Raw genomic sequence first — 11,525 nt, 5'->3', positions numbered from 1 at the left:
GTACCTGATGATAATTCACCAGCTACACTATGACAAACACCGTGCTCGTGGGTTTGCTCGGGGTTCTCCCGTTTCCTCCCACTTTCTTCATTCCACCATTTCACTCATCTCTCATCATCACCGTCTCCTTTAGCCTAACTGGCATAATCGTGGAACGTAAAACTTAAAGATTTCATTTCATTTTTCAACAGGTACACTAGATTCATAACTGCAAACAATTGTCAGTGGAATGTTACAAGTACATAAATCTCATTTGTCATAACTGTAATATTTAATTTCATTATGTAAATTATGTAATTTTTTAGGATAAACCTCATATCATTAATTACAGTTAAAATGTTATATATATATTTGGTCTAGGAATTAATTCGTGCGGTTGGTACGCACACATTGAAGCTGTAGTACAAACACAAAATACATAAATACCTTAAGAAAAATATTGTCCATCGCTAGCCACCACTTTCGCCCATCTGTCAGGCAATGTACGGATTCCGTGGCGAAAGAAGTCCTCATCCTTGGAAGCGATCCAGTCAGAGACACATGTTTCGATATCTTCTGAAGAAGTAAACCGCTGTCCAATCAAATCGTTGTTCATGCAATCGAACAAGTAGTAGTCCGAAGGAGCAACGTCTGGTGAATACGGCGGGTGGGGTAAAACTTCCCATCCGACATTTTCTAAATAGGTTTTGACCGGTTTTGCGACATGTGGGCGAGCGTTATCATGTTGAACAATAAGTTTATCATGTCTGTTCTCCCATTCTGGTCGTGTTCTGGCCAGAGCTTGCTTCAAACGCATTAATTGTCGTCGATAACGTTCTCCATTCATAGTTTCACCCGGTTGCAGCAGCTCATAGTACACCAGACCTTTCATAACCCACCATATGCACAGCATAACCTTTGCACAGTGAATATCTCGTTTTGGTTGTGATGGACCTGGTTCACCTGGTTTCACCCAGGCCTTTTTTCGTTTAGGGTTCTCGTAATGGATCCACTTCTCATCCCCCGTAATAATTCGATGCAAAAACCCCTTTCTGCTCTGTCGTTGAAGCAGCAATTCGCAAATGGTTTTTCGTCTTTCAACGTCTCTGTCTTTCAATTCATGTGGAACCCAATGTGACATCTTTTGAATCATTCCCATGGCTTTCAAGCGTTTGGAGACTGTTGTTTGATCAACGCCTAATGCTGCTGCAAGTTGTTCCTGCGTTTGACACGAATCCTGCTCGAGCAATGCTGTCAATTCTTCGTCTTGAAATGTTTTTGGCTGCCCAGCTCGCTCTTGGTCTGCCAAGCCGAAATCACCACTTCTAAACCGTGCAAACCACTTCTGACACGTTCGCTCAGCTAGAGCATGGTCACCATACACTTCCACCAAAATACGATGACTTTCAGTCGCACTTTTCTGCATGTTAAAGTAATGCAGCAGGACACCCCGGAAAAACACTTTATCAGGCACAAATTGCGCCATGTTCACTTAACTACAAACTGTTGTTGTTGACGCTTTAATCCACTGCCCTATACTACGAACGATACGCGATGACAGGGGTTTGCAACACATGTGTGGATACACGGAACTGTGGGACGCTCCGTTCGTTGCGCCATCTCTTGTCCACCCGCACGAATTAATTCCTAGACCATATATATATATATATATATATATATATATATATATATATATATATATATATATATATATATAAACAAAATTACAATTTGAGTAACTATTAGAAATATTCATTAAAGTAAACAAACAAACATTAAATTAAGAATTAAATTAAGAAAATAAAGAATTATCATTGAATTGCGAAATCATATACAAAAATGATTTGAATAGCAATGCTTATTTTAATATAGATTTTATTTATTTTTTTATAGTTCCAGATCGTTGACCATTTTACACTGAAACATGGTGTTTGAATAACAAATAATTGTTCGAAAAAATTACGTAAATAATTACTAATTATGGGAATAGTTATTTGTTTAGCTAATAATTGTGCTACTTGTTATATTAATAACGAATAATTATTCCGATAATGGATAAATTTTCCTAAGAATTTTGCAAGTAACGATTATCCAATTACTCCTAACTTGTGATCTTAAATTGTTCGTTTTTTTGGATCAAAAGTTCCATTATATTTTAATCAAAAATTTTCTTGTAGGCTTTATAATTGGAGAATTACATATACTGTAACCAAACTCAAACTATCATTTAACTCAGTATGATGTGCTTATTCCGAAAAAAAAAAGAAAGAAAGAAAGAAAGAAAGAAAGAAAGAAAAAGAAAACCTCGACTTAAGGTCCATTCAAAAATTTTGTGGCTCCTGATCCAAAAACTAATTATTGACCAAGATAGCAATCTTTTGATGTATTTTTTGATCATTCCTAAAATTCTTGGCCAAGATCACAGTCTTTTGATCCATTTTTTGGTTCATTCCTAAAATTCTTGTTTAAAAATATCAGTTTATGTGCATTATCTTACTGATATTTTTTTCTCAGTGTTCGATTAATTGTAATTCCAGTTTTTTTATTATTATTATTTGTAATGCAAATCATTATCGAATGATTGTTCGTTATTTGCTTAAATGTTCATTATTGGAGTAGAAAATCGTTTAATTGCTCTCAATAAATTTTTCGGGAAGATTTATTCGACAACAAATTTGTTTGAATGTTCAATTACCTCCTTCAATATTCGAATGAAATTATCAAATTTTAAATAGCGTAACGTTGAACAGCTTTATTCTAAATTCCTGTAGACATTATTTTGTTTCTGTTTTTACCACGTAAACTCATATCTATTCTATATAAAAATGAAAATGATTATGTTTGTAACTTAAAACTCTTGAGCCACCCGGCTGATCTCGATCAAATTTTCAACATAGTTGAAGTTAGGGCCTATAATGGCTCTAATCATTTCGATATATATAAATGATCGAAAATGACCGATATTATTGCCGAATCCATAGTTTTCGGGGTCGCTGAGGTGAAGAGTGACACTTCCAGTCCCGTTTAAATCGGAATTCAGTCTAAAATAGTAATTATTTATTTTTTTTATTTATATTGATTACTTAATATTTTCTGATTTTTCATTATATTTTCTTTGTTTCTATCGATTTGAAAGATCTTCAGTAATAGTAAAAAATTAATGACTAACGCAACATATTACTAATTTTTCTTTATTTTAACCGACTTATTGACGCTAGTATACAATAACCTGATAAAGGAGGTTAATAGAAGTACATAAATTTGATTTAGCTATTTCTGTCTTATACTGTACTAGTGTATGATTGTCCTGAACTTGAAGAAAAATTATATTCTACGCGCACGGTTTAAGAAATCTCCCGGACTGCGAATGACACATTTTTTCCTTCGCTGGCTCAGCGAATACAGTGCAAGTTCTCAGTCACGGCACGGGCGCTTTGATTGCCCGTTAACTCTCGTAGTCCACTAGCGCTGTGATATCATTGCCTGACACAGCACTTGTTTTTTTCTTTATATCACTTTAAAAAATACATCCTAATATGACATTTTTTCATGAACTTTTAAACTAGTAACACTTTATTTCAGTAAAATTTATTGTAAATTTTTGTGGGAAGTATTACTCGTAAAAGTTTAATTTAAAAAAAAAAATAGAACTGACTTCTAATCTTCGTAAGTTTAACTTTTTTATATCTAGTTAGAACTATAATTAATTCCAGATAAAGTGATAGACCATAAAAAACAAACTCCCCTTCTCCCCACCGCCTTGACATTGCAGAAGGGTAAACCAACTGGCTAATCTTGACAGGAAGAGAAACTTATTTAAGATACAGTGCCATGTAAAATCTAAATTTTTACCCCAATTCGCTTGCCTGATGTAGGATGATACTGCTATTCCTTTTAGCCACAGCCAACCCCTACTACCAATAATTAACATTTTTAAATTTTTGCTTCAAAAGAAGTATTGCTTACTATTTATGTACTTGACTTCAGTTATGTCTTTAAAATTGATTTTTTTTTTTTTTTTAGAAATAAATAAGAACACACTTGTTATAAAGTTTATTCCCATGAATTTCCCATTTAAGTTTAGGAAGAAGTGAATCAAATAAATCCTGTTGAAATTATATCTTTTTAATGTAAAAAAAAATATGTTTCAAAGAAGGCCGAATGAGACACGTTTTGTTTTCTTATACTATGAAGTACCACCGTTATTATGTTAGCTAGTGTTGTTGAGACGAGACGAGAAGTCAAGTTTTCTTGCCCTGTCTCGGTTTTTTTTTTTTTTTTTTTTTTTAGAAATCTCGTCTCATTTCGATTCTCAAAGGGTTCTTTCTTGTCTCTTCTTGATTCTTCGCAAGCTTTTTCTTGTATTGTTTTAAAAAAAATCTCGTCTCGTCTCGACCGTAAATGCACTGAACATTTAGCTCATTTCTATATATATTGTTGAGCCTGCGAACCTGCATTTACAATTCAAGTCTATATATATAACCTATGTTCTAAAAGCTTTCTTCTGACCTAGACGCCAGTTCTGAAAGCGAAGCGTCATATTAGTACAAATCTCATACAAAAGTACGGGGGGAACGCGGGGGCGCCGTCTCCCCACCTCCAAAAATAAGTTTGGCATCCCCCAAGTTCCTAAAAAGATACAATGGGCAAAGATAGGCAGAGGGACGGCGTGACGTCATACCGCCACCTACCGCCCCCCTATATTTTCAGATCCACTAATACCCCTGCTTGGCACTCAGAAGTTTAGGAACCCTGGTTATAATCTTAAGAGTCTTCATCCCGGCGAAATTAAAATACCGCTAATTTTACAGTATTTATGTGATATCTTTAAATAGATAAAATATAATCGAAATGTGGAACAAGGGCGCCCTAGACAATATTATTTTACATAAGAAACCGTTATCACGACTCACTTATCTGCTTTCGATTTCGAGCCATTTTGAAAATCGGCATTTATTTTCGCGTTTCTAAACAGCTGAAAACGGAAAGCCACTAGGTGACTTGTGATAACGGTACCTCGCGCAAAATAATATTGTCTAGGGCGCTCTTGTTCCATATTTCAATTATCTTTTATCTATTTGAAGATATCACATAATTACTGTAAAATTAGCGGTATTTTAATTTTGCCGGGATGAAGACAATATTCCAATACAAACACTAAGAATGTTTTGTTACACAAAGGATGAAATGTCATTTTATTCCTACTAAAAGCTCATATATAGACACTACTTGTGATGCAAATGTAATGTAACGACTTCAATCGCATATCAGGCAGTGAATTCAATCATGCTAAAGCGTTTTTCAGAGTCCTTTGCACCTTTCAAAAACAAACCGCGTAACTTGATGTTGTATCACTGCGCGCACGACTATTTGCTGATTGGTGAAGAGGAAATTGTTTCGTCTGTTTCCCGCAATATTTCTGCTGCAGCACGTGCACGTATTTCTGCTACTGCAATGTGCATTACTCGTCACACTGTCACACCATTGCCGTGATATAGGGCAAAACACCCAATACTACATAATCCCCCCTCCTTTAAGAGCAACTGAACATTGTTATTTTTCTCCAAACTGTAATTATAGATGAAATTACAATGAGTTATGTCAAATTATCAACTGAACGATAAAGAGATGGCGCTGGTATGTAACAGCAAGCATATTTATCATTATGGAAGATTATTTCTTTTTCATCTATTGCCTAAATCATTAAGCATATCCATGAAAAACAGATGGTACTTTTGCCCCTTTAGTCAATTTATTGATGTGCTTTCTTAGCATGCGAATGTACAAATACTAACTTCAGTACTACAAAGTAAGTAAATAAATATTCTATGAGAACATGAAAATTAGCTATTACAGGTCTTAATTTTCTTCAACTGAATTGAACAACGTTGATATCGTTTTATAAAGTATTTGCTTTTCTTCTGCACTTACGGGTTTGCGTTGTTTATGTTTAACAGAATAACTCGGAGCAGCAAGTAACCTGCTGGCTTCCTTGTGCGACACCTTTAAATTGTGCGCGCACTTCTTGTGTTTTGCCATTTGTTGTAACAGTTTTCCCTTACAAATTCGATTTTGGTTCAAGATTTCGATCCTATATAGATACATACTTTGAGTCGAAACCTAAATGTTCTTACTGTGCCTTAACAATACATGAATTACCATAATTCATTGCATCTATTGTGTACTATTTGCTCATGGAAGAATAAACTGTTATTAGTCTCATTTTCAATGTTGCTAACTCATAGTTATTTTTCAGTTTTTCACAAAGAATGGTTGTCAAACAGTTGTCATTTCATGAAAATGGGCTAAGAAAATGAAAAAGAGAAATCAAGTGAACTCGCTGTTCTTATTGAAGATAATAAGTTCCTTATAGTATTTCAGATCTTTGTTTGACCTTTCATTAGAGATCAGGAAATAGTCAATTAAAAAAACGAGAGTTGGGAAAGAGAGAGTGTGTGTGAGGGGGATAGAGAGAAGTTAAAGAGGATAAAACCTGTTTTAGTGATTCACTATGAAGTAATATGAGGCTAATTTTTTCAGTTATAATTTGTATATCGCCTTTTTAAAATGCGATCAGAATAAATGACCATTTAAAAGATGCAAGAACCGAATATTCGGTGCCAGAAATGAAATAATGTACAAAGGAATCTTCAACATTTAAGAATTTTTATAATATTGGATAGAAATGTTCATAACTTTTGAGTCTTATTTTTTTCTGTCTGCAGTGAAATTAAGAGGAGTAGAGGTACTATGTGCATGTTAAATAATGTGTCTTTGTTCCTATGTAGAATCTAAAAAGTTTCTTGGAATTTGCTGAATAAGAAGTCGATACTCTCATGACTGATATTAGTTTATGGCGTAACTTTTCTGTTAGATATCAAATGAAAGGATGTCACTAGGATTCAAAATATATTTTATAGGTATTTTATTATATATAACAAAGGAAATAAAATAATAAATTCTCTATTCAATAAATAAGTAAACTCAGTAGTTTTCAAGTTCTTGCAGAATGAACAATTGCTTGTTCCAAACACTCGCTCGCCTATAATTGAAACGTAGAAGGAGCTCAATTTTGAAATGAAACGAAATGAAATTTTTCGAGTTTTACGTCCCACGATTATGCAGGCTAGGCTAAAGTAGACGGCGATTATGAAAACATGAATGTAATGTTGGAATGAAGAAAGTGGGAGGAAACTGAAGGACCCAGAGGAAACCCACGCAGACGGTGTTTTTCTACCACAAGGTTCACTTGGCGCGAACTGGGATTGAACCAGGAACCCCATGTGCCAGAGTTGAACGCTCTACAACTGAGCCACTGCGGCCCTCCAAGAGCTCAATTTTAAATAGAAGTCGTGAGTGCAACTGCACATGTTTCTAGATCTGATAATTAACTCCTTTGTGGCTATATGATCCGCGTACTCGTCGTCGGGCGGGAGACCCGCGTTCGATTTCCGGAGGAAGTTCATGTAGTTCGGATCACTCGTTCGGCTTTAGGTCCAAATCTTATAGAACCTTGTTGTTGAAGGGGACTATAAACTTTAATCCATCCATCCAACCATAGATCTGCTAGTAGGAACACTAACTTATCATGTAATAATGGCTCTGAATCCTAACATTTTAGGTAGATTCTCAGCTAGAGGAAACATTAGGAGTAGGGGTAGTAAGTTTTAGTTGTAATTTACACTGGTAGAAGAAATTCAACGTTCTGCCCTTCTTTCTCCTGATGCGTGTATGCTTTTATATAGTAGTTCAAAGGTTCAGGAGAGCAGTGAGTACGCCACTGCAAAAGAGAGAAAATGGTTCCTGATTCTCTTATCACAAGCCCATGCCATTTTATTTTTAATCTCATTGTTTACCCCCTTCAGTTTGTTTATTTATTTCTTAGCACAAAATTGCATATAACATTTTTTTTGTTTAATTAGTTGGCAACATTTGTGCACTGCAGTCTGCATTGTTTACAAGGAGTGCAAAGCTTCGTGAAAATCAGATTAGACAAGAAAAAGAAACTCAATGTACGTACACAGCAAAGAAAACAATTACTTATGCTTTCTCCTGTTTCTTGGATATTCAATGAGCTTCGTATATCTAATGTACAGAGCAATTTTCGGTTTAAAAAATGATCATAAAATATTACGAGAATCAATACGAGATGAAAAACTTTTTATAATACTTCTTGTCTCGTATCGAGAACGAGACGAAAGCTGTAATGTTTCTAGTCTCGTCTCGATTTTGAAAATGCAATTCGCGTCCGGTTTTAGAGACGAGACAAGGCAAGATTTTTTTTTTTTTTTTTTTTTTTTTTTTGGGTCTCAGGGACAAAAGTAATGTTAGTGCTTTTGACTTTTTTCATAAGGGACTATATTTCATTTGGATTGGATATTAATATGAAGTTATTATATATTAAATACAGTAAGTACCCATTCAATTTCCAATCCTGTCATCGTTTGTAATTCCAATATCATTTTACAACCCCTACTTCTAGGAAAACGACAAATATTCATTTAAATTTAGTATTGTACTACCGGTAAAAGATGAGTTACCCATCTTACTAACAGGAATAAATGTACTAAAGTGTTTTAAAATATGTTTTAAGTTATTAAAATTATAATTAATTCTTTAGATATAGTCTGGTACATTCTTAAACTTTCATGTGCGGTGGTTAATTGTGGAAACAGGAACAGCAAAATTCACGTTTATCACACTATGCACATAAGTGTGATGAGGAGAAAACTGGTTTTGATCTCTTATCGGCTTATCTATAACGAATCATAGTAATCATCATGAGCCTTGTGTTATGATCATGATCTAAGCCACCATGGCGATTGCAAAACCTGTTTGTCACGAATATATATATTTATTTTTATATTAGTCTAAAATAGAATGAGCATCAGTAACATGAGCACCTTCAAATTCGGTAAGTACAATAGAGATATTTTTTTTTTTTTGAAAAAATATATTGCATTACTTTTTTCTGAGGAACAAAGGATCTGGAAGATGCCTTGGGTAATTGTTTGAATAATTATGTGAGTAATGAATCATTTCGAATGACTATGTGGATAACGAATAAACGTTTGAATAATTATCTAAATAACGAATAATATTTTTTGTGCTAATAATTACTGTATATGAATAACGAATAATTATATGAATAACGAATAATTGTGCGAATAATTATATAAAAACGAATAATTATGCGAATAATTTTGTGAATAACGAATAGTTGTACGAATAATTGTGCGAATAATTATTTGAATAAGGAATAATTGTGCGAATAATTATGTGAATACCGAATAATTGTGTGAATAATTATGTGAATAACGAATAATTGTGCAAATAATTATATGAATAACGAATAATTGTGCGAATAATTATATGAATAAGCAATAACTGTTTATGGTGAATATGTGAATGACAAATAATTATTTGAATACTTGTATGAATAACGAATTTCGAATAGTTATGCGAAAATATATTGTTATATGATATATACAAGATAGTAACTTTTATTTTATCAGTGCGGTATTAGTACTACAAGACTTGAATCTTATGCAAAACAGACTCCAGCTTGTTTCTATATCGCCAAGGTTTTACGTAGAACTCAACTGGACTTGAACCTCTTGCAGTACTCTGAACGTTCCATAGGTCTATGAAGTGTAGTAGTTTGAAAAAGTGGAGTTTAAATTATCTGTACACAATTCAACCAAGAATTATTTCCTTTTCATCTATTAATAGTTGAACCACGAGTAGGTTATTATTGCCTGCGAGTAGCAATTATATAGGCATATAGGAAGTGCACACCAAAAGTACGTGTGCCGTTTCGTTCTAATTTCCAAGAATAAGGAAATACAGGGAACTAATCTGTGTCTGTTTCTCAACAAACTCTCCCTCTTTATTGATACACAGTTGCCGTCACTTCGTCCATTTTGTGTAGCATGTGGCATAATCATCTTTGGGGGTATATTTCAAATACTCGAAAATAGCACTTTCCAGGGATGATCTACTGGCTAAACGGCATCCCTGAAGAGAATCCTTGAAGTTTGCGAACAATCAAAAGTCACTCGGGACTAAATTTGGTGAGTAGGATAGGTGTGGCACAAGTTCAATACCGTGGTCAGTCAAGAATGAGGTCATAACACTAGCATGGTGTGGTGGTCCATGGCCCATGTGGAGGAAGAAATTGTCATTTGCCAATTGTGTTTGTTTTTCAGTCAATTTTGGCAAAAATTCTGTCTCCAAAAGTGTACGAAAATACTCGCCCGTAATTGTATGATCTTTGCCACAACACTTTCCAAGAAACTGCGTCCCTCTATGTCAAATTTGCACCACTTGATCGAATCCTTGCCTTTTTATGTTTTTTTTTATTTAATTTTCACTTAAAGATCAATAATGACACTATATATCGTGTTCAATCGAACTCTACAAATTATGATCAAACTTGGCATAATGGTAGAGCTTGACCTTATATATAAGAGTAGCCTACGAAATAGTATGTTGTGCAGGCTTTCGTTTCCCGAGTTATATTCTCCAAGCTTTTGGCTCCCGAGTGGTCAAATTGTGAGTCATATTTTCGGAGCCAAGAAACTACACAGCAAAATCACCCGATCGGGATCAAAATTGTGGTAGAAGTTGACCTGATATATAAGCGTATAAAATAAGTTGTGCAGGCTTTCGGTTCTCGAGTTTCGAGAAATAATAATAAAAAAAAGAGTAATATTTTCGAAAATAAATAGAAAAGAAAATCATAAGCCGAACTCATCCGATCGGGATCAAACTTGGCATGATGTTACTGTAGTAGATTTTGACCTGCTATACAAGCTTGTGAAATATAATGTGCAGGCTTCTGTTCAAAGTTATATACACCCGAAGTTTCAAATCAGTTGCATAATAAAACTGCAATAAATTCTGTTTATTAAACAGCAATTGAAGGCCAATATTGAACAGAAAAATATAATCAAATGAAAGACGATTTTTTTTACGACTACAAGTATTTCACTTGTTTTTAATATTCAACTGAAACAAAGTAAACTCAGTAATCAAGTATAATCCAAAAACTAGAGTGTATATACTGTATAATATTTTAGATTATACTTGAGATGAGGAGGACCATAATATTTTTATTGGGCCTGTTAGTTATATGTAGTTATACTTCTATCATTGTCTAACTCACTTGTTTGCCCTTGCTGACCTGGAAGTATGTGGAATTGATGCTGTGTTGCAGTTTAGCGCACTTATTCAGCTCTACGGCTTTTGCTTATTAGCATGACGTGGCAACAGTGGAGTGCTTTCAAGGACAAGAAGTCATCAGCAGCCAACTACGAGTATGCTGTCTTCTGCGCTAGACGAAAGTGCTATGTGAATGGAGGACGGTTCATGCATCGACACGACTATAATTCCATGTTGTTTATACGCCATCTTTACCTGATTTGTTACTTCCTTTTAAAGGTAAGCATAATTTGCGATTTGTTTCAAAATATAGTGTAACTGAACATTATCAAATTATACTCTGTTGGATTTAATGTTAAAGCAGATATATCCGAAGTTTATGT

This window comes from Thermobia domestica, chromosome 8, assembly GCF_964235325.1.
Source record: "Thermobia domestica chromosome 8, izTheDome1.hap1.1, whole genome shotgun sequence".
Classification (NCBI taxonomy): domain Eukaryota; kingdom Metazoa; phylum Arthropoda; class Insecta; order Zygentoma; family Lepismatidae; genus Thermobia; species Thermobia domestica.
This window is presented reverse-complemented; position numbering follows the sequence as displayed.